General features: G+C 45.7%; 1 long non-coding RNA gene across 1 annotated transcript; it reads left to right on the forward strand.

Moving 5' to 3' along the window:
* The first annotated feature begins 6,584 nt into the window (after positions 1-6,584).
* On the forward strand, positions 6,585-12,606 carry LOC144106230 (uncharacterized). The gene is made up of 2 exons (XR_013308937.1): positions 6,585-6,631; positions 7,063-12,606. It is a non-coding gene; the product is annotated as an uncharacterized LOC144106230 (long non-coding RNA).
* The last annotated feature ends 5,448 nt before the right edge of the window (positions 12,607-18,054 follow it).

Raw genomic sequence — 18,054 nt, forward strand, 5'->3', positions numbered from 1 at the left:
CTTAAACTGGGTAAGCTTCCTAAAAATTAGTCGCACATGGCTATCCTGGAAGCTTTCTGTGACCTTCTTGCCTACGTGATAGAGCCTATATTTAAAAAGCACCCTGCAATGCTCTGCACTAGAAGGACATAATGATCCTCAAGCGGAAACATGTGGCCATGAAGCTCCAGAAACAGATCTTTGCTGGAATGAAACCAAAACTTCATGCACAAGGTTAGTTAACAAAGTTCTTGATGACAGGCTTTTACCGTGCAATGGCAATCGAACAAGAGACTCAGATTTACGACAGATTTTAATTGCACTCTCTCTCTGATGGGTAGCTCAGCCCTCCGCTACTTTTTCTCTGAATGAAAGAGTATGTGTCACCCTGTGGTTGATGATGCAAACAACGCTACCGCGCACTGGTCACACATCAGCTTAGTGTGCAACTTGTGTGAAACGTAACCAGCCAGGTACGTCACTACTCTGTCTCCCCATTCAGTATTATGCTCTGGATGTGAGATACAGTCGTGATCTCTGGCTATTTGGTGCTGCGCAGCAGTGTCCGCATCCAAGATGCGCCTCCTGCCTTTTGACGCGTTTAGTGTCTCAGTTGCTGAAGCAATAATAGCACTACCGCACGACAAGATTGCTGCAGTTTCTAAAGGCAAGCAGTTCCCTGTTGCTACATCACCGAGCTCATTGTGAACTACTACTTTTCTGAAAGCAGCACGAAATTGTACAATAGTTGGGTGGTCGTTGTGGCCTCTGTGGGACCTGATAAGTCCGAAAAAAAGTTCCAGGCAGTCTTGACAAATTTTGTGTGCCTATATATATTTGAGGACTTTCTTTTCCATGACAGTGAAATTGTAGAGTGCAAGTAAGCTTTTCATACATGTGGTGAAATCTAAAAATCCCGTTTTTTGTGCCGTCTCAATCATGCTGTGGCCACTGGTAGACTTGCTCAGTGATGACAGGTAAATGATGGAGGCTCTAAACATGGCTTCAACATCTTTGAAATTTCACTCATTTAAAACTTTCTTGAATCCCTTTTGCTGTATGGACCTTCAATTCAACGCATCAAAGGTATTGTTAATGCACCTCAAAAATTCTTCACTTGGCTGTGAGTCGGCAAAACCATCTACTTTGAGCACTCGACATTCAGCAAGTGCTGTGGCCACAGAAGTGCTCATAACTTGGGCCGCACACCTGACCTTCCTCGGCTGCCTCTGCCATTGAATATGCGCTCTGTGCAGCTTGTTGGCCAAGTGAAGCCCTTCTTTTTGTTGCAAACTATGTAGCCGCTCAATATGCTGCCATGCCACCGTGTTTCCCTTGTTGATTTTTTGTGCGCTAGAGCATTTGTGACAAGTTTTAACATATGACAAGGGTCAAGAAATGCTGCCGCTGGTTTTTGGTGGGCAGGATGAGAGAATGTCGTCTTCAGTTGGTCTACATTTTTGAAGCTGCAGCCCAGCTCCTCTGACATGGCTGTATTTGCTGGAGCTCCATCGCCTGTTAGAGCTACAACCATTGCCCCAGCATCGTGGGCAAGAAGCAGGCTTTGTGTATATAACTAGATCAGCTCGCTGCTCGCCGAGAAGACCATCTACTAAAAAGTATCCGAGCGGCAGCTTCCACCGTCCGTTAATGGCTACTGCCATTACAACAAAAAGCAGCTTTTGCCTGTGGCAGGCAGTCACCATCAACTCCTGTGCCCTTGTCAGCAAACCCCTCAGAATTGCCCCTGTTCCACTGAACCTGCTGCCTGACTGACATTTCATCAGTCATCAGACTGCATACAGTTTGGTGGCCTCGGCTGCTCATCTCGGTGCACTTCATTTTTAGAGCATTGAATGCCTCAGTTGAAAAGCCAGCATTGCCATCTACAGTCTGATACCACTCTCGCAGTGTTCTTTGGTGGGGCAAGCAGGTGTCGAAGACCTGTCTCACGTGATTGTATGCTTGTGGCGAGTAGAAATTGAGTGACAGCGCAAAGGCCCTGAGCTCAGGTGAAAACTGCCTCGGCACATCCCGGCCAGGGCGCTTGGATATCTGTTTTTTAGGGAGGTGTTGATTGGCTATTCCAAGGGTGTCAAGCACAGCCACCTGATCCTTCAGCACGATATTTTGCCTCTGTAGCATTTGAATCACAGCCTTCAATCCTTCAAGCGTTTTTTTTTTTCTGGGGTCTTCTAGACTGCTGCAGCTGCTTGATACGCTTTCGAGTCTTTATGTGCTCCGAGGCAAACTTTGCTGCACGTGCTCTCAAGAAAGCTTTCTCCGGAGTGTCAACCTATAAAGCAGAATCAAAATTTAGTCACCTTCTACAATGACAAGCTGCTCGGTTCCAGCCACGTGTACTTTCTTCAGGGGTAACAAAAATGCAGGAGGTTCGCACTGAGGTGTAGGAAAAAAATTTCCTTTGCACTCGCCGTTGCTTGTGTTGCTGGACACCCATTTCCAAGCCGAGAGATCTGGCAGGGGCTCTCTCAGCTTGATGTGGAGGACACACACACTAAAAAATTTATTGGTTTATTGATAAAAAAAAGGCATACAAATGTTTTAAGTGTGTTAGCAAGAGTCATGGGTGTAAAATCAAGCTGATCCAGTCACTCAAGACCCCTTACCTATGCGCTGTAAATAGGTTGCAGTATTAAAAACATGCCAGAAATAAGCCATTCACATACACATGTGAAAGCTCTGGTGTTGTATGTTTTCAGGTTAACCTTGCCTGCCTGCCTTACTTACCACCGCTTGTTTTCTCTTTTCTGGTGTTTGAACAGAACTCGAAGTTTGTGGAGGCAACATTCCCTGCACAGATTGATATTCAAAGGGCATTATTTGATTGCCAAGATATCCTTTGCCAGATTAAGAGAAGTATACGGTATACAGAAGATTATATTGTAGTGACAGCTTGTAATTTTGCTCACATCGTGTCCATTGTCCGAAGATTCATTTTCCTACTGAAGCTTACCTAACAGAAAAGAAATGTCACGGTATATCAGCCATAATTGATTGCCAAGATATCCTTTGCCAGATTAAGAGAAGTATACGGTATACAGAAGATTATTTTGTAGTGACAGCTTGTAATTTTGCTCACATCGTGTCCATTGTCTGAAGATTAATTTTCCTATTGAAGCTTACCTAACAGAAAAGAAATGTCACAGTATATCAGCCATAATCAGCACGCATATAATTTAAAGAATGGCAGTTAGCTTCCCCAGACAGCACATGGAAACCAAAAAGAGATAAATCTGTTGGGGTACAAACAGCAATTACCCATGTGAAAAGGTTTTTTACTTTAAGAACATCTCAAGCATTTTCAAACAAATTAACACCGTGGAAAAAAGAAGAATGTATAATTCACTGTGCAACTCGCAAACCGATATTCTTTTACCTCTGCAAGGCCTCTCTGCCTTGATGGGAAGCAACACTGATATTACATTCTGAATCTACTGGATATTTCTAAATACCCCACAAAACAAAGCACTTATTTTAGTACTTTCTTTTTTATCTACGTAATGTAGCAACCAGCATTGGGAATTCTTAACATTCAGAGCTGCAACGGATATACATATGGCATGCAATGTTCCGCACCACCATGCAGGCTCTGAAATGAATTGCAGTGCATATTTATGTTTGTTTAATTCTGCGTGTGTGTGAGCAAGGTTCTCATACATGCAATAAAGCTTCAGTAAGTGGACATTGGCATAGTTGCTGTGTCACTTGCCCATAAGGCCCTGGACGCGCATTAGTAGAGGTTTTCAGCCACATAGTCTCGGTGCATGCTCGCTGAGGCATAACATGTGCATTCAGGAAGAAAACAGTAGCACTGAAAATGCAAGACATTTGTCATGCAGTTGCATTTTTGTATTACAGCCGCATTGAAATTTAGTAGCTTGAGACAGTTGTTTATCATGGAAGTTTCTGCACTAAATATGCCCTAAGCCATAGCAAATATTGAACAAAAGCAGTTAATTCTGACAGGGGCATGTACCGACAGGAAAGCAGACTGTACGCCTAGGAAAGGTCGTGAAGCTGGTAAGCACACAAAACTTTCAAGAGGAAGAATTCAACGTGCCGCATGTGCCAATTTTAGCACAGAAACTAAAATGCGGTGTACCAATTGCTTGCAGCCAAGGGCAGCTCACGTAATACCGCGCGGCAAGAAACCCTTGCAGCTCCGATGCAGTGCACATGAAAGCTCTACAAAGACTAGAAAATGTGAAAAAAATTGTAAATTGTGGGACACGTCACGAAGCGACACATTGTCGGTGAGGGACGCCGTAGTGAAGGGATCTGGATTAATTTCGACCACCCGTAAGTCTGATATTTCACAGCACACTCCTGCCTTTCGCCTTCATCGAATGGCGCGGCCGCGTTATTGAACCCGAGTCGTCGGCTCAGTCGCCTCGAGCGCTCCTACGTACTACTGAACCGGCGCAACAGGTGTTGAAAAACTACCGATATTCCTCCAAGGATTTGCATGATATAAGCTCTCTTCGCAGCCATTCTGTTACAAAAAGCGGTCGCTCGTAATGGGCAGCGGTTGCTGGTACTGTACTGTACATCAAATATTCAGCTCCGCGCTGTAGCAGTCGCGCTGCGACAATATATAACAGGCCAACTTGCAGCGAGTGAATGAAGCGTCCTAAACCACTGCCCAAACTTAAGCGCGAACAGACGACGCACTCCGAAAAGTTCGCACTTGTTTAATCAAGAATTAGCCCGCATTGCCCGAAGGTGTTATAGCAGTATAGCAGGGTCCCGGATTCACGGATTGGCAAAAAAAAAAAAAAAAAACGTCTTCGTTGACAGCGCACACTTGAACCTCCGAAAGTCGATTCCACTGTTGCACAGTTTCAACAAAAAATGAATTCGCGAACAAGTTCGTCCTGGGACGGTACTCGCAAATTTTACAAGAATGGTCATGTCGTTTAGAAGCAGCAAGACTTTCCCACGTCAATAATAATAATAATAATAATAATAATAATAATAATAATATTAATAATAATTGGTTTAGGGGAAAGGAAATGGCGCAGTATCTGTCTCATATATCGTTAGACACCTGAACAGCGCTGTAAGGGAAGGGATAAGGAGGGAGTGAAAGAAGAAATGAAAATGAGGTGCTCTAGTGGAGGGCTCCGGAATAATTTCGACCACCTGGGGATCTTTAACGTGCACTGACATCGCACAGCACACGGGCACCTTAGCGTTTTGCCTCCATAAAAACGCAGCCGGCACGGTCGGGTTCGAAACCGGGAACTCCGGATCAGTAGTCGAGCGCCCTAACCGCTGAGCCACCGCTTTTTTTTTTCTTTATTGCCGGTATTTTGACCCACATGAAAAGAAAGCACATATTCATACATAAGCACTAAAACACAATCACGGCGGGGCTTCCACTTCAAGACATTATTAATTTCTGTACAACTATCCCTGCGCCCGGCCGTACCTGCCCGAGACGAATCTTGCTGCCCTGTTGTGAATTTGCTCCAATTGCTGTGCAGTGTCCCATACAGTAGAGGCGTAATAAATAAAGGGACGAACACAGGACAGAGAAAGTTTTGTTGAGATTTGGCCGTGAAAATTCATTAGCGGGAATTGAAACAGCTTGGCAGCGCCGTAGTTACAAGCGCACATAACCGAAAGACCCGGAATACAGATTGAAGTACTCTATTCAATCCATGCGCCAACATGAGTAATGGTTGCGTTTAATTTTGCGATTAGTTTCTTTTTTAATGCAAATTAAAATGCAATTTTTGCGGGCATGTTGCTTCAGGGAATTTAGCATGTCATCTCTCTTGCATAAAAGTTTGTATAACAGGTGGAGAAACCTCTATGCCTAAAATAGACGTTATCAAGAAGTTGCAGCGTTGCAAGTGCCCCCTGTTAAATGTTGCATAGGTACGAATTTTCTTTAATAAAGTGTGCCACACTAACTAATGTTTTTTTATTTGCGATTAGTTTAATTTACTTCAAATAAATTAGATTTTAAGCAGGCAGAATACGAGTAAAGCTGGACCCCTGCAGTCAGTTGGGCTGCTTCAGACAATTCAAGTTGTCATCAATCTTGCATACTACTTTGTAAAATACATGGAGAAACAAACAGGACATAGCACATGGCAAGAAGTTGTTGCTTTGCAAGTGCCCTCTGTTCAAAGTTGCAAAGGTAAGTATTTTTTAAATACAATCCGCCAAAGCAAATAGTGTTTGAGTTTGCTATTAATCGTTTTTTTATTACTGCAAATAAATCGTCCTTTTTGCAGGTAGATTGCTTAAGGCAATTTGGCTTGTCATCTCTCTTGAAGAGAAATTTGTATAACATATGGAGAAACAAAACTAAAATAACCCTTAGTACGAAGTTGTAGTCCTGCTGGTGGCCTCTGATAAAAGTTGCAAAGGTACGTATTACCGAAAATATTGCCTGTTTTTATGTTACTATTAGTTTGTTTTTACTTATGGAAACTAAAAAAGAATTTAGGCAGCTAGATACGTGGGACGTTAGTACTCCTGCTGTTAGCTGGGTTGCTTCAGACAATTAAACATCTCATATCTCTTGCATTCAACTTAATATACCAATGGAAAAACAAACACAGCACATTGCAAGAAGTTGTTGCTTTCGAAGTGCCCTCTTTTCAAAGTTGCAAAGGTAAGTTTTTTTACATCAAATCCGCGAAAGTAAATAATGCTTGCGTTTCAAAGTGCTTTAACTTGAACGGCATTTTGCAATGATAGCTACACTGGGCTACCAGTCGAGCATTTTTTCGGTACATGGCAGAGGCCAGTTGGGATTCAATATGGCGGAATCTGTTAAGTTGTCTCCCCCCGGCGCTTGTATGAGACACCCAAGTCTTGTTGTTGTGTGCCGCCATCTATCAGAACGCTGCAAAACTGCGAGATTCCTCGCGCAACGTCCGGAGCATAAGACAAGCGGCGCCGTTGGTACACCTATCTATTCTTACACCGTGCTCTCGGCCGTCACCGCGCGCTGTTGCCTAATATTTATAACGCGTAATCTTTAAGCAGCGACACCACAAACTGTGTACGCTCAGTGCGCGCGGCTGTGATATTTTGTTGCAGTGGGTGCCATCCCGTGTGGGAGTGCCAGGAAACGAAGCTGCTGACCGACTCGCCAAGGCAGTCCACTCCAACCCAGCAGCTCCAGTTTGTGAGGCTATCTCGGCCTTTGACGCAGCGCGTCACATACTGCGCCACAAGGTTGCACTTTGCCACCCAGACCCCCGCGTCGCATCCGGCAAGCTCCCAAGGCCTGTCCCGTACACTGCCTTCGGACGCGCGGCATACTCTTTACTCCTGCACATCAGGATTGGTTGTGTCTTCACGGCAGACCGACGCCACCGCCCCATGGGAGAGGCCGACACAAACTGTATTGACTGCGGAGAGACAGAAACAGTTGAGCACCTGCTCTGTGAGTGCCCCGTTCATGCTAACGTGCGCTCCATAATGCGCGCCGAATACAGCAAGCTCGGCCTGCCCTCTGCCACTGCCGGCGACCCAGTCTTCCCTGAGGCATCGCCACACAAAAGGAAAGCTGCCCTGTCCGCTCTCGTCTCCTTCGTCGATGAGGCAGGCCTTCGCAGGCGCATCTAGTGTCACCCAAGTGCTTTGTGCTGCGTGCTGTGAACACAAACCTTCTGTGCATTGTGCCCCAGTGTGCTGAATTTTCACCATCGCGCGCTACATTGTGTGTGCCCGCAAACCCCTTTCCAGAGACTCTTTGGCGTCTCCACTTCCCCTCCTCCTGCACTAAGAAACATACTGTGATCAATGAGTGCATGGGTGTCTTCTGACTCACACCAGTGCGCGCTTCGCAATGTGTGCCCGCCCACTGTTTCTCGTGCCTGTGTATCGCGCTTTTCGTGCCGCATTCTGCCGTGCACTTGCCGCCCTTTCCGCCTTCTGACCCGTCCTCTATTCTATCTCTTTAACTCCCCTCCCCTAACCCTGTGCAGTGCAGCGAAGGTGTTCTCCAAGAAACAGTTGCACGCCCTGCACACAAATTTTTCGCCAACAACCAGAACCACTTACGACAGTTAAAAGGCAGAGCCTGGTGACACTCCCGTGTCAGCGTGTCACCAAACGTAACGCCAAAATTTAGGCTTAGAAAGTCGGGCCATTAGCAACGTTGTCGTTTTTGCTATGAAAAATCGGGCCACTAACAACAGCGTACTGCGTCATTATTGCAAAGGGCCAGAGAGCGGTGGGTGCGAGTAGCCCGAGTTTTTTTCTCGGTGGCGGCGAGTGGGCTTTCGAGGTGATGTGCTCGGCTTTGCCTTGCGTCCGAAAGTCGCCTCGCCTCGCCTCGCAGCGGTACGCACTCATTGACGATTTCTTCTGGATGTGTCGAATCGCCGTTCAGCGGAAATTTTTCTCTTCAAAGCTAGTGCAGTGATGCGGAGCGATCGGGCTGTGCGGCACCGAGCCGTCGTTTTCTGCAGCAGCCTACTGCATCCTTTCGAACTATGCAGACACGCAGAGGCTTTCAGCGTTTCCCACGTTTCCCTGCTGTGTGTCAAAAGGAAGTTTGCGTAGCAGGCGTAGAATAACACCGAGCGGCACGCTTTTGCGATCGTATTCCTCGGCGTCGGAAGGGCTGCCGGCGGCTCTACGCCCGTGCGAGGGGAACGACTGCGGCGGGCTGCGCGCTTTCGAGGCACCTTATTTCTCAAAACCCTTAAAATAACGGTCGTCCGGCCACTGCAGCCCGCAACGGCTCAGCGCTCTGCACTTGATCCCATTGCATTCGCTCGATCTTGTGTGTCTGAATTGGATCACCTTGCGCTTTGGTGTATATATTAATTGCGCTGTACCGACTGCTGCAACGCTAAACGGTCACCGTAAAATGCTTCTCTCTGTTACGCTCGCTTATTCTCGCTGGAATTTCACTCAGGGATGTTATACGACAGTATATACCAAGCTTATAAATCCGCGTCGTCCGGAGCGCAGGTGGCCCCCCCCCAAGTAGTATTCGCACAGTGCGAGTTTAGCACTGCAAAACTATGTATATATAGATTAAGTGAAAAACCTCTCTGAATGCGCCGCTGCCATGCGCGCGAGAGCACATGAACCCTGTACAATACGCGCGCATGCAACTCAGCTTCAGTAGCATGGGGCTATTAATTGTTAACCCCGCAGCTACGCGGTCGGACCAAACCTAGCTCTGTCATACAGTTATTCTGCAGCATAACTTCAACGGTGCTCACCTAGTCGGTATTCTCAGTCAGCCGATAAATATCAACTTGGCTAACATATATGCACGTTCAGAATAAACGATACAGCGTAGCCGATACGACCTAGCTGTGCAACTTGCACCGCCTTTCTCAACCTTGTTTACAAATCCCCAAGATATTGCTGCAGGAACTAAGGTGGAAATGGTTCTTCTTGGTCATATAAGCAAGAGGCCCCGTTGACCTACCTTAGTCTCCACCTCTTGTTGAAAGGATTTCATCAGTTCGTGCTGGCCTGCAGGGCCTGTTTACACAGTTTTGTGCATGTCCAAATGTATAATAGTGAAAGTAGAGCAGTGACACCATGTTGCGTAGTCAGAAACATTTATTTGGGCTCTTGACCAACCAATACTCCAGTAAGCAAATATAGGAGGCATTATTTACATTACCAGCGTGCAATCAAACAATAGTTAAATATACATGGTAAATGCTATGCACAAAAAAAAAGGGGGATTCAGGGTTTACTAACCAGTCATTGACGAGTGTGAGCTGAACAAAAAATTTATCCGCAAAAACTAGCAGAGGATTCAGACTGAGGACTTATGACTATTGCAAGATTAAACTACTGGCCGCAGTGCATAGCCAGAACCCTCCTTAAATGATGATAACCCCTTCCCCCTCTCTCCCAAATGATGCTCCACTGGACATGCATTCCTTTGCCTCACTGTTTCGGAAAGAAACTCGGTAGCTATTTGCCCGCTACTGGCCCTTAAACTGGGTAAGCTTCCTAAAAATTAGTCGCACATGGCTATCCTGGAAGCTTTCTGTGACCTTCTTGCCTACGTGATAGAGCCTATATTTAAAAAGCACCCTGCAATGCTCTGCACTAGAAGGACATAATGATCCTCAAGCGGAAACATGTGGCCATGAAGCTCCAGAAACAGATCTTTGCTGGAATGAAACCAAAACTTCATGCACAAGGTTAGTTAACAAAGTTCTTGATGACAGGCTTTTACCGTGCAATGGCAATCGAACAAGAGACTCAGATTTACGACAGATTTTAATTGCACTCTCTCTCTGATGGGTAGCTCAGCCCTCCGCTACTTTTTCTCTGAATGAAAGAGTATGTGTCACCCTGTGGTTGATGATGCAAACAACGCTACCGCGCACTGGTCACACATCAGCTTAGTGTGCAACTTGTGTGAAACGTAACCAGCCAGGTACGTCACTACTCTGTCTCCCCATTCAGTATTATGCTCTGGATGTGAGATACAGTCGTGATCTCTGGCTATTTGGTGCTGCGCAGCAGTGTCCGCATCCAAGATGCGCCTCCTGCCTTTTGACGCGTTTAGTGTCTCAGTTGCTGAAGCAATAATAGCACTACCGCACGACAAGATTGCTGCAGTTTCTAAAGGCAAGCAGTTCCCTGTTGCTACATCACCGAGCTCATTGTGAACTACTACTTTTCTGAAAGCAGCACGAAATTGTACAATAGTTGGGTGGTCGTTGTGGCCTCTGTGGGACCTGATAAGTCCGAAAAAAAGTTCCAGGCAGTCTTGACAAATTTTGTGTGCCTATATATATTTGAGGACTTTCTTTTCCATGACAGTGAAATTGTAGAGTGCAAGTAAGCTTTTCATACATGTGGTGAAATCTAAAAATCCCGTTTTTTGTGCCGTCTCAATCATGCTGTGGCCACTGGTAGACTTGCTCAGTGATGACAGGTAAATGATGGAGGCTCTAAACATGGCTTCAACATCTTTGAAATTTCACTCATTTAAAACTTTCTTGAATCCCTTTTGCTGTATGGACCTTCAATTCAACGCATCAAAGGTATTGTTAATGCACCTCAAAAATTCTTCACTTGGCTGTGAGTCGGCAAAACCATCTACTTTGAGCACTCGACATTCAGCAAGTGCTGTGGCCACAGAAGTGCTCATAACTTGGGCCGCACACCTGACCTTCCTCAGCTGCCTCTGCCATTGAATATGCGCTCTGTGCAGCTTGTTGGCCAAGTGAAGCCCTTCTTTTTGTTGCAAACTATGTAGCCGCTCAATATGCTGCCATGCCACCGTGTTTCCCTTGTTGATTTTTTGTGCACTAGAGCATTTGTGACAAGTTTTAACATATGACAAGGGTCAAGAAATGCTGCCGCTGGTTTTTGGTGGGCAGGATGAGAGAATGTCGTCTTCAGTTGGTCTACATTTTTGAAGCTGCAGCCCAGCTCCTCTGACATGGCTGTATTTGCTGGAGCTCCATCGCCTGTTAGAGCTACAACAATTGCCCCAGCATCGTGGGCAAGAAGCAGGCTTTGTGTATATAACTAGATCAGCTCGCTGCTCGCCGAGAAGACCATCTACTAAAAAGTATCCGAGCGGCAGCTTCCACCGTCCGTTAATGGCTACTGCCATTACAACAAAAAGCAGCTTTTGCCTGTGGCAGGCAGTCACCATCAACTCCTGTGCCCTTGTCAGCAAACCCCTCAGAATTGCCCCTGTTCCACTGAACCTGCTGCCTGACTGACATTTCATCAGTCATCAGACTGCATACAGTTTGGTGGCCTCGGCTGCTCATCTCGGTGCACTTCATTTTTAGAGCATTGAATGCCTCAGTTGAAAAGCCAGCATTGCCATCTACAGTCTGATACCACTCTCGCAGTGTTCTTTGGTGGGGCAAGCAGGTGTCGAAGACCTGTCTCACGTGATTGTATGCTTGTGGCGAGTAGAAATTGAGTGACAGCGCAAAGGCCCTGAGCTCAGGTGAAAACTGCCTCGGCACATCCCGGCCAGGGCGCTTGGATATCTGTTTTTTAGGGAGGTGTTGATTGGCTATTCCAAGGGTGTCAAGCACAGCCACCTGATCCTTCAGCACGATATTTTGCCTCTGTAGCATTTGAATCACAGCCTTCAATCCTTCAAGCGTTTTTTTTTTTCTGGGGTCTTCTAGACTGCTGCAGCTGCTTGATACGCTTTCGAGTCTTTATGTGCTCCGAGGCAAACTTTGCTGCACGTGCTCTCAAGAAAGCTTTCTCCGGAGTGTCAACCTATAAAGCAGAATCAAAATTTAGTCACCTTCTACAATGACAAGCTGCTCGGTTCCAGCCACGTGTACTTTCTTCAGGGGTAACAAAAATGCAGGAGGTTCGCACTGAGGTGTAGGAAAAAAATTTCCTTTGCACTCGCCGTTGCTTGTGTTGCTGGACACCCATTTCCAAGCCGAGAGATCTGGCAGGGGCTCTCTCAGCTTGATGTGGAGGACACACACACTAAAAAATTTATTGGTTTATTGATAAAAAAAAGGCATACAAATGTTTTAAGTGTGTTAGCAAGAGTCATGGGTGTAAAATCAAGCTGATCCAGTCACTCAAGACCCCTTACCTATGCGCTGTAAATAGGTTGCAGTATTAAAAACATGCCAGAAATAAGCCATTCACATACACATGTGAAAGCTCTGGTGTTGTATGTTTTCAGGTTAACCTTGCCTGCCTGCCTTACTTACCACCGCTTGTTTTCTCTTTTCTGGTGTTTGAACAGAACTCGAAGTTTGTGGAGGCAACATTCCCTGCACAGATTGATATTCAAAGGGCATTATTTGATTGCCAAGATATCCTTTGCCAGATTAAGAGAAGTATACGGTATACAGAAGATTATATTGTAGTGACAGCTTGTAATTTTGCTCACATCGTGTCCATTGTCCGAAGATTCATTTTCCTACTGAAGCTTACCTAACAGAAAAGAAATGTCACGGTATATCAGCCATAATTGATTGCCAAGATATCCTTTGCCAGATTAAGAGAAGTATACGGTATACAGAAGATTATTTTGTAGTGACAGCTTGTAATTTTGCTCACATCGTGTCCATTGTCTGAAGATTAATTTTCCTATTGAAGCTTACCTAACAGAAAAGAAATGTCACAGTATATCAGCCATAATCAGCACGCATATAATTTAAAGAATGGCAGTTAGCTTCCCCAGACAGCACATGGAAACCAAAAAGAGATAAATCTGTTGGGGTACAAACAGCAATTACCCATGTGAAAAGGTTTTTTACTTTAAGAACATCTCAAGCATTTTCAAACAAATTAACACCGTGGAAAAAAAGAATGTATAATTCACTGTGCAACTCGCAAACCGATATTCTTTTACCTCTGCAAGGCCTCTCTGCCTTGATGGGAAGCAACACTGATATTACATTCTGAATCTACTGGATATTTCTAAATACCCCACAAAACAAAGCACTTATTTTAGTACTTTCTTTTTTATCTACGTAATGTAGCAACCAGCATTGGGAATTCTTAACATTCAGAGCTGCAACGGATATACATATGGCATGCAATGTTCCGCACCACCATGCAGGCTCTGAAATGAATTGCAGTGCATATTTATGTTTGTTTAATTCTGCGTGTGTGTGAGCAAGGTTCTCATACATGCAATAAAGCTTCAGTAAGTGGACATTGGCATAGTTGCTGTGTCACTTGCCCATAAGGCCCTGGACGCGCATTAGTAGAGGTTTTCAGCCACATAGTCTCGGTGCATGCTCGCTGAGGCATAACATGTGCATTCAGGAAGAAAACAGTAGCACTGAAAATGCAAGACATTTGTCATGCAGTTGCATTTTTGTATTACAGCCGCATTGAAATTTAGTAGCTTGAGACAGTTGTTTATCATGGAAGTTTCTGCACTAAATATGCCCTAAGCCATAGCAAATATTGAACAAAAGCAGTTAATTCTGACAGGGGCATGTACCGACAGGAAAGCAGACTGTACGCCTAGGAAAGGTCGTGAAGCTGGTAAGCACACAAAACTTTCAAGAGGAAGAATTCAACGTGCCGCATGTGCCAATTTTAGCACAGAAACTAAAATGCGGTGTACCAAGTGCTTGCAGCCAAGGGCAGCTCACGTAATACCGCGCGGCAAGAAACCCTTGCAGCTCCGATGCAGTGCACATGAAAGCTCTACAAAGACTAGAAAATGTGAAAAAAATTGTAAATTGTGGGACACGTCACGAAGCGACACATTGTCGGTGAGGGACGCCGTAGTGAAGGGATCTGGATTAATTTCGACCACCCGTAAGTCTGATATTTCACAGCACACTCCTGCCTTTCGCCTTCATCGAATGGCGCGGCCGCGTTATTGAACCCGAGTCGTCGGCTCAGTCGCCTCGAGCGCTCCTACGTACTACTGAACCGGCGCAACAGGTGTTGAAAAACTACCGATATTCCTCCAAGGATTTGCATGATATAAGCTCTCTTCGCAGCCATTCTGTTACAAAAAGCGGTCGCTCGTAATGGGCAGCGGTTGCTGGTACTGTACTGTACATCAAATATTCAGCTCCGCGCTGTAGCAGTCGCGCTGCGACAATATATAACAGGCCAACTTGCAGCGAGTGAATGAAGCGTCCTAAACCACTGCCCAAACTTAAGCGCGAACAGACGACGCACTCCGAAAAGTTCGCACTTGAATTTTTAATCAAGAATTAGCCCGCATTGCCCGAAGGTGTTATAGCAGTATAGCAGGGTCCCGGATTCACGGATTGGCAAAAAAAAAAAAAACGTCTTCGTTGACAGCGCACACTTGAACCTCCGAAAGTCGATTCCACTGTTGCACAGTTTCAACAAAAAATGAATTCGCGAACAAGTTCGTCCTGGGACGGTACTCGCAAATTTTACAAGAATGGTCATGTCGTTTAGAAGCAGCAAGACTTTCCCACGTCAATAATAATAATAATAATAATAATAATAATAATAATAATAATATTAATAATAATTGGTTTAGGGGAAAGGAAATGGCGCAGTATCTGTCTCATATATCGTTAGACACCTGAACAGCGCTGTAAGGGAAGGGATAAGGAGGGAGTGAAAGAAGAAATGAAAATGAGGTGCTCTAGTGGAGGGCTCCGGAATAATTTCGACCACCTGGGGATCTTTAACGTGCACTGACATCGCACAGCACACGGGCACCTTAGCGTTTTGCCTCCATAAAAACGCAGCCGGCACGGTCGGGTTCGAAACCGGGAACTCCGGATCAGTAGTCGAGCGCCCTAACCGCTGAGCCACCGCTTTTTTTTTTCTTTATTGCCGGTATTTTGACCCACATGAAAAGAAAGCACATATTCATACATAAGCACTAAAACACAATCACGGCGGGGCTTCCACTTCAAGACATTATTAATTTCTGTACAACTATCCCTGCGCCCGGCCGTACCTGCCCGAGACGAATCTTGCTGCCCTGTTGTGAATTTGCTCCAATTGCTGTGCAGTGTCCCATACAGTAGAGGCGTATTAAATAAAGGGACGAACACAGGACAGAGAAAGTTTTGTTGAGATTTGGCCGTGAAAATTCATTAGCGGGAATTGAAACAGCTTGGCAGCGCCGTAGTTACAAGCGCACATAACCGAAAGACCCGGAATACAGATTGAAGTACTCTATTCAATCCATGCGCCAACATGAGTAATGGTTGCGTTTAATTTTGCGATTAGTTTCTTTTTTAATGCAAATTAAAATGCAATTTTTGCGGGCATGTTGCTTCAGGGAATTTAGCATGTCATCTCTCTTGCATAAAAGTTTGTATAACAAGTGGAGAAACCTCTATGCCTAAAATAGACGTTATCAAGAAGTTGCAGCGTTGCAAGTGCAACCTGTTAAATGTTGCATAGGTACGAATTTTCTTTAATAAAGTGTGCCACACTAACTAATGTTTTTTTATTTGCGATTAGTTTAATTTACTTCAAATAAATTAGATTTTAAGCAGGCAGAATACGAGTAAAGCTGGACCCCTGCAGTCAGTTGGGCTGCTTCAGACAATTCAAGTTGTCATCAATCTTGCATACTACTTTGTAAAATACATGGAGAAACAAACAGGACATAGCACATGGCAAGAAGTTGTTGCTTTGCAAGTGCCCTCTGTTCAAAGTTGCAAAGGTAAGTATTTTTTAAATACAATCCGCCAAAGCAAATAGTGTTTGAGTTTGCTATTAATCGTTTTTTTATTACTGCAAATAAATCGTCCTTTTTGCAGGTAGATTGCTTAAGGCAATTTGGCTTGTCATCTCTCTTGAAGAGAAATTTGTATAACATATGGAGAAACAAAACTAAAATAACCCTTAGTACGAAGTTGTAGTCCTGCTGGTGGCCTCTGATAAAAGTTGCAAAGGTACGTATTACCGAAAATATTGCCTGTTTTTATGTTACTATTAGTTTGTTTTTACTTATGGAAACTAAAAAAGAATTTAGGCAGCTAGATACGTGGGACGTTAGTACTCCTGCTGTTAGCTGGGTTGCTTCAGACAATTAAACATCTCATATCTCTTGCATTCAACTTAATATAGCAATGGAAAAACAAACACAACTTAGCACATTGCAAGAAGTTGTTGCTTTGGAAGTGCCCTCTGTTCAAAGTTGCAAAGGTAAGTTTTTTTACATCAAATCCGCCAAAGTAAATAAAGCTTGCGCTTCAGAGTGCTTTAACTTGAATGGCATTTTGCAATGATAGCTACACTGGGCTACCAGTCGAGCATTTTGCGGTACATGGCAGAGGCCAGTTGGGATTCAATATGGCGGAGTCTCTTAAGTTGTCTCCCCCCGGCGCTGGTTTGAGACACCCAAGGCCTTATTGTTGTGTGCCGCCATCTATCAGCACGCTGCAAAACTGCGAGATTCCTCGCGCAACGTGCGGAGCATAAGACAAGCGGCGCCGTTGGTACACCTATCTATTCTTACACCGTGCTCTCGGCTATCACCGCGCGCTGTTGCCTAATATTTATAACGCGTAATCTTTAAGCAGCGACACCACAAACTGTGTACGCTCAGTGCGCGCGGCTGTGATATTTTGTTGCAGTGGGTGCCATCCCGTGTGGGAGTGCCAGGAAACGAAGCTGCTGACCGACTCGCCAAGGCAGTCCACTCCAACCCAGCAGCTCCAGTTTGTGAGGCTATCTCGGCCTTTGACGCAGCGCGTCACATACTGCGCCACAAGGTTGCACTTTGCCACCCAGACCCCCGCGTCGCATCCGGCAAGCTCCCAAGGCCTGTCCCGTACACTGCCTTCGGACGCGCGGCATACTCTTTACTCCTGCACATCAGGATTGGTTGTGTCTTCACGGCAGACCGACGCCACCGCCCCATGGGAGAGGCCGACACAAACTGTATTGACTGCGGAGAGACAGAAACAGTTGAGCACCTGCTCTGTGAGTGCCCCGTTCATGCTAACGTGCGCTCCATAATGCGCGCCGAATACAGCAAGCTCGGCCTGCCCTCTGCCACTGCCGGCGACCCAGTCTTCCCTGAGGCATCGCCACACAAAAGGAAAGCTGCCCTGTCCGCTCTCGTCTCCTTCGTCGATGAGGCAGGCCTTCGCAGGCGCATCTAGTGTCACCCAAGTGCTTTGTGCTGCGTGCTGTGAACACAAACCTTCTGTGCATTGTGCCCCAGTGTGCTGAATTTTCACCATCGCGCGCTACATTGTGTGTGCCCGCAAACCCCTTTCCAGAGACTCTTTGGCGTCTCCACTTCCCCTCCTCCTGCACTAAGAAACATACTGTGATCAATGAGTGCATGGGTGTCTTCTGACTCACACCAGTGCGCGCTTCGCAATGTGTGCCCGCCCACTGTTTCTCGTGCCTGTGTATCGCGCTTTTCGTGCCGCATTCTGCCGTGCACTTGCCGCCCTTTCCGCCTTCTGACCCGTCCTCTATTCTATCTCTTTAACTCCCCTCCCCTAACCCTGTGCAGTGCAGCGAAGGTGTTCTCCAAGAAACAGTTGCACGCCCTGCACACAAATTTTTCGGCAACAACCAGAACCACTTACGACAGTTAAAAGGCAGAGCCTGGTGACACTCCCGTGTCAGCGTGTCACCAAACGTAACGCCAAAATTTAGGCTTAGAAA

Source organism: Amblyomma americanum, chromosome 10, assembly GCF_052857255.1.
Source record: "Amblyomma americanum isolate KBUSLIRL-KWMA chromosome 10, ASM5285725v1, whole genome shotgun sequence".
Taxonomy (NCBI): Eukaryota; Metazoa; Arthropoda; class Arachnida; order Ixodida; family Ixodidae; genus Amblyomma; species Amblyomma americanum.